This window comes from Sinocyclocheilus rhinocerous, unplaced genomic scaffold, assembly GCF_001515625.1.
Source record: "Sinocyclocheilus rhinocerous isolate Xijiao unplaced genomic scaffold, SAMN03320098_v1.1 scaffold130, whole genome shotgun sequence".
Taxonomy (NCBI): Eukaryota; Metazoa; Chordata; class Actinopteri; order Cypriniformes; family Cyprinidae; genus Sinocyclocheilus; species Sinocyclocheilus rhinocerous.
This window is the reverse complement of record NW_015623500.1, coordinates 936345-942455: the sequence shown is the minus strand read 5'-3', so window position 1 is coordinate 942455 and position 6111 is coordinate 936345. Positions and strand designations below refer to the sequence as shown.

At 35.3% G+C, this 6111-nt stretch overlaps 1 pseudogene; it reads left to right on the top strand.

Annotated features, from left to right (window-relative positions):
- LOC107758731 (transforming growth factor beta regulator 1-like) overlaps window positions 1-6111 on the top strand; it is a 24374-nt pseudogene that overhangs the window by 10675 nt on the left and 7588 nt on the right.

Here is a 6111-nt window from a genome sequence, read left to right as displayed (position 1 = left end):
TTTTTTTTTTATTGTTGTAATATGAAGATTAAATTTAACATGAAAAACTGCTAATTTTCAACACTTAAAAAAAAAAGAGATGACTGAAAAGAGGAAAAACAAAAGTGAAGTATGGCATGTTGTGTGTCACCGCAGTTAAATCGGTGTCTATCATGATAAAACCTTAATATCAAACCTATATAATGAGTTCAGAAATTTTTGAGAAATGCTTAATAAATGCACTGTAACTTAAATCCATTAGATTTTAGCAGACTAAATTTACTGTAGATTTAGTCGACTAAAACTAGACTAAAACTAAAAACAATTCAGATGACTAAAATATGACTAAAACTAAATGGCATTTTAGTCAAAAGTATGACTAGTATGACTTTAGTATTTTTAAGTATGATTTTGGAAAAGTATGACTAAAACGAAATCAAAATTTGCTGTCAAAATTAACACTGGTGTGTGTATATATATATATACACTACCAGTCAAAAGTTTTTCAACAGTAAGATTTTTTTTAGATCTTTTTTAGATTTTTTAAAGATCTGCTCACCAAGCCTGCATTTATTTGATCCAAAATACAGCAAAGGCAGTAATATTGTGAAATATTTTTTTCTATTTAAAATAAATGCTTCCTATTTTAATATATTTTAAAGTGTAATTAATCCTGGGATCAGAGCTACATTTTCAGCATCATTACTCCAGTTTTCAGTGTCGCATCATCCTTCAGAGATCATTCTAATATGCTGATTTGCATGGTACAAAAGATTTCTATTTCAGATAAATGCTGTTCTTCTGAACTGTCTATTCATCAAAGAGACCTGAAAAAATTCAGCTCAGCTGTTTTCAACATAATAATAATAAAAAATGTTTTTGAGCAGCAAATCAGAATATTAGAGTAATTTCTGAAGGATCATGTGACTGGAGTAAGGATGATAAAAATTCAGCTTTGAAATCACAGGATTAAATTATATTTAAAAATATATTCAAATAGAAAACAGTTATTTTAAATAGTAAAAATATTTCAAAATTTTACTGTATTTGCTGTACTTTGGATCAAATAAATGCAGGCTTGGTGAGCAGAAGAGACTTACTGTTCAAAAACGTTTGATTGGTAGTGTATATATCAGTAAGATATTTTTTATTGTATTAATTTTTAATAAATAAATATTAATTGAAAAATGTTAAATGTTAAAATGACCCTGCATGGTTTCTCTTATTCTAGGGGCAAATCCTTGACCAACATTGTTCCATCAGGAGCAGACTTTTTTGGTTTTTCTCACCCCACCATTCAGAACCTGATCCAGAGCTGTCCTGGGGCTCGCAAATGCAGCAAGTGAGTAGCAGCAATGTTGTAGTTATGCCATCAGTTAAGTCATGAAGTTACCAGAAAGGCAATTAAAGCTGCCTTAAAACTGCATGTCTGTATTTATGTATTTGTTATATGAGTCATGTTTCTCTGTCTCTGAAATGCAGTGGTTTTCCAAACTGTCCTGGAGCAGCCCAGCACTGTCTCCCTCATCTAACACACCCGAATCAACTCATTAGTAGAGACTTTAAGTCCAGAAGTGGGTCAGAATAGGTAAAGAGAGATGTGTGTCAGATGCACGTCATGTTCAGCAGCAGCTCTTAAAGGGATAGCAGCCAATAACCTAATAACCAGCTGCTGTAATGTCTGTTAATCAAAGATCAAAAGAAAAAAGAGGAAATCAATAAATTTGTCGCTTTAAAGATTCATATATATAATTTATAATTTAGTGTTTGATAACTCTATTCAATTTCTGTAGATATCCTACTTGCTGAAGGGCACAGGTAAATGTGACATTTATTATAATGAGTTTATGTGAAGATTGTTTACACTCCAAAGAGAAAGGAAAACTTGAAATCGCATCATATGACCCCTTTAAATTAGAAGTTATTAGTAGTCTATTAAATGTTAAAATTGATAGCTCTTGTAATGTTGAATGGCTAGTCAATGGTTAAATATTAGGTGAAAAAACTATTTCATAGAGACATCAGTAGTACTGGTATCAGTGATACTGGCCTTCAGTCATAAAGATGTCAATACAAATATTAAAAAACATGTATTTATGTTGTTTCTACATTAATTTAAAGATTGAATGTAAAATTATTGCTATGTAAAAGTAATCTTAAATTTTAACGTTAGGTGGGATTAATCGTGATTAATTTCAGAAAAAATGTGCGATTAATTAGTTAATTTTTTTTATCGATTGACAGCACTAATATATAGATAGATAGATAGATAGATAGATAGATATATAGATAAGCCTGTAACTGATGAAAATAACCGTCATTTTTACCCTTCCGGTCAAATTTTGCACTGAAAACATTGTTAACAGCTTTAACTTGTCAGTTCTGCCAAATGACCATGGTATAAGCGGGATAATGCATGGCTTCGCGTCGGGTGGTTCTTGGCCTCCACGTCGTGCATTAAAATCGTTTAATGCACAGCTAACCATGCATTATCCCTTATATGTATATATATATATATATATATATATATACACAGAAGTGAGTACACCCCTCACATTTTTTCTTTATGTAGAGCAACAATTCTTTTTTTCAGATCTTCAGAGAGTTCTGTGCCATGAGGTGCCATATTGAACTTCCAGTGACCAGTATGAGAGAGTGAGAGCGATAACACCAAATTTAACACACCTGCTCCCCATTCACACCTGAGACCTTGTAACACTAATGAGTCACAGGGAGAGAAAATGGCTAATTGGGCCAATTTTGGACATTTTCACTTAGGGGTGTACTCCCTTTTGTGGCCAGCGGTTTAGACATTAATGTCTGTGTGTTGAGTTATTTTGAGGGGACAGCAAATTTACACTGTTATACAAGCTGTACACTCACTACTTTACATTGTAGCAAAGTGTCATTTCTTGTTGTCACATGAAAAGGTATAATAAAATATTTACAAAAATGTGAGGGGTGTACTCACTTCTGTGAGATACTGTATATATGCACATATGTGTATATGTGTGTATATATAGGTTAAAAGCATCTGCAGATTTGCAAAAATGGAAAAACAATGTGCCTGGGGTACTTGATTCCAAGTGTCCTGAGAGGATGGGCAATGGAATTTATTTTATTCAATGTCCTAAACCCAACCAAAATAGAGCAGAATGTCCCTAAGCATTCAACCCCAATCCCAATAAAGATGAAAATGTTCGTTCTTTGGTTGTCTTACTCTCATTGAGTTACAGTTTTCATCTGCTCATGCAGAACATTAGCAAGGTATCTTTGGCTAAAACTTGCTAACGTTAAAGTTAGTGAGTCCATGCTGACGTTCAAACCTAAATTGCAAACTGTTCTCACGTAATGTACAGTGTAGGTCAAAAACAGATAAATGAAGGTCTACATTTCAATGCCTCTCCATATTACACTGGTTAAATGTAAATTAATTCATTTAATTTAATTAATTTAATAAATTCATTAATTTAAGTCATTGTGATCGTGACAACCGTAACACGAGGCTTCTTCCGTTTGCATTGTGATCTGTATTTTTACATATTTATTTTAAAATCTTTTATATATCCCTCCATGGCATATTTAAGTCCCCCTTGAATGACTCCGTTTGTTTATCTGAGTGAGTGACAGTAACTAAGGGGGGCGGGACTTACCAATAGGTCAATTGGGCTGGTTTTGTTTTGCAGACCTGGCAACCAGTGAAAAGCGAGAGAAGACTTTACATTGTGGTTTTGTTTGTTTATGCAGCAGTCTGTGGTGAGGCGGCTGCCACTTCAGCACATTCTCACTCCCCAACTCATCACACATTGACGCTTGGTCAGGACTCTTTGGCGTCACTTTTTGATGCACAGGGTCCCCCTTTAGTGTCAGTTTTCGACATGCAGTGTACTCTGTTGCTTTAAATAAGAAGCTTCGGTGTCAATATGCAGACACAAAGGGCATGAGAATTTTATGGCGATGATTAAATTATATATTGGGTAATAATTTTGCCACTTTTAAATATATGTTGGGATGTGATTTTTAATTTAAACAGTCACAACAAATTTATTTGCGTTATTTACACATTTTTTAACAATTAACCCAACCCCTACCCCCAAACCTAACCAATTGTCAATATAAAACATAGGATATAAAAGGCATACAGTCACAATTTATTCAAAAAGTATTAATATTCCAAGTCTTCCGAGGAAAAACAATAGATTTGTGAGATGAACAGGCTTGATCACTGTCTCCGTCCACCGTAAAGCTCAGATCATGTGTGCAGTCTGTTCACAAATTCAAAAATTGCTGCCAGAGGAAGCCTTTTGTTATTAAAGTTATGTTTGCTAGATCCCACCTCCTTGTTCCCAGAGTCTTGAGTCTTGGTTGAGACCCAGGGTTTGAAAACCTTTGTTTTAGATCATAACAATGTCCATAACAGTTTAGATCATAAATGTATTAATGACATAAGCGGGGCCACTGTGCAAAATGTCAATTGAGTATCATTTTGCCTCCCTACTTTAGTTATCAGTGGGTGCGTTTTGAGGTTTGTCGGCCTGGTGATGGGCAGGTGGCGCATGGACTTTCAGAAGATGATGCATCTGTGAACTTTGAGTCCTTTCAGCGAGTGCAAAGCTGTGAGGAGAGCCTGGCCAGTCAGAACCTTACAACAGAACACAGCAGCACAGGTCAGACAATTACCACAAACCACAACCAAACATTTTTGCATAATTATATTATTGCTGTTTCTCAAGTCATATTTATATAGTGCTTTATACAATACAGATTGTTTCAAAGCAGCTTCACATTAATAAACAGAAAAATTACAGTGTTGTTAATGTTGTAAAATTCATCAATTATGAAACCAGTTCATTTTCAGCTGTAAAGCTGCTCTACAGAAGACAATAGTGTCATTATTCAGATCAAATTATTTCAGTGTTGTTTCAGTTAAGTTCAGTAACTGTGTCATTGTTGCAAAGTTCATCAGTTATGAAACAAACTATTCAATTCAGCTATACGCACCTCTACAGAAGATAGTGGTGTCGTTATCCAGCTCAGTTCAGTTCAAATGTGCTCATTCAGGAATGCTGTTAAATCAAAATATTACTGAATATTAAAGGGGTCATATGATGCGATTTCAAGTTTTCCTTTCTCTTTGGAGTGTTACAAGCTGTTGGTGAATAGATAAGATTGAGATCCCTAAAGTTGAAATCCCTAAAGAAACCCAAAGAGATGTTCTTTATAAGAGTTAAGACTCGTCCACACCCTCCTAAAATGCCTCGTTTAAACACGCCCCCACATGTCTACGTCACTGTGTGGGAAGATTTGCATAACACCGCCCAAATGTTCACGCAAAGAAAGAAAGCGTAACTTATTCTCGCTGTAGTATTGTTGCCGCCCCCATGTCGTGGAGACGCTGTGTTTCGTTGTGAAAGCGAAACTACTTTGTTTGGCCTTCCAAAAGAGGACACAATTAGAAATCAATGGTTAAGTTGTATTTACAACACTGTTCTAGAACAGTTCAACCCAAATATTCAGATGTGTGCAACGCATTTTACGGAGGACAAGGACTGTTTCCTGGGAGAGTAGCCTACAATGCCAGTGTTCTGACAAATAATGCTGACTCACAGCCTGTAAGTACGTTTTCATATTTAAAGGATTTGCCACTGACGATTCAAACGTGAGTTTTGAGCAGTGTAGAGTAGCGCTTGTTGTTTGTCGTTTCTCCGATCACAAATGCAGACATGGTTTTATGTTTACGCGGCGCGATGCAACGCAACGCGTAAAAAGACAGTATAAGTAATTATAATCCGTAATTATGTCCCAACTGGATGCTACAAATGCCTCGTTTGTAATAGGTTTTATTGGTTTTGTCTCTTCGCTCCGGGACATGGCATCACAATATGGTAAGAGGAGTAACATTTCCGTCACACGCTTGAGGTATTCGGCCAATCACAATGCACTGGATCAGACCAATCAGAGCACACCTCGCTTTTCAGAACAATGAGCTTTGTAAAAATCTACGTGTTTCAGAAAGGTGGGGCATAGAGGAGAAACAATAATGTACAGCATGTGGAAAATAATGTGTTTTTTTTAACCTTAAACCGCATAAACACATTACACCAAATACACAAAATAATGTTAGTTTTAGCA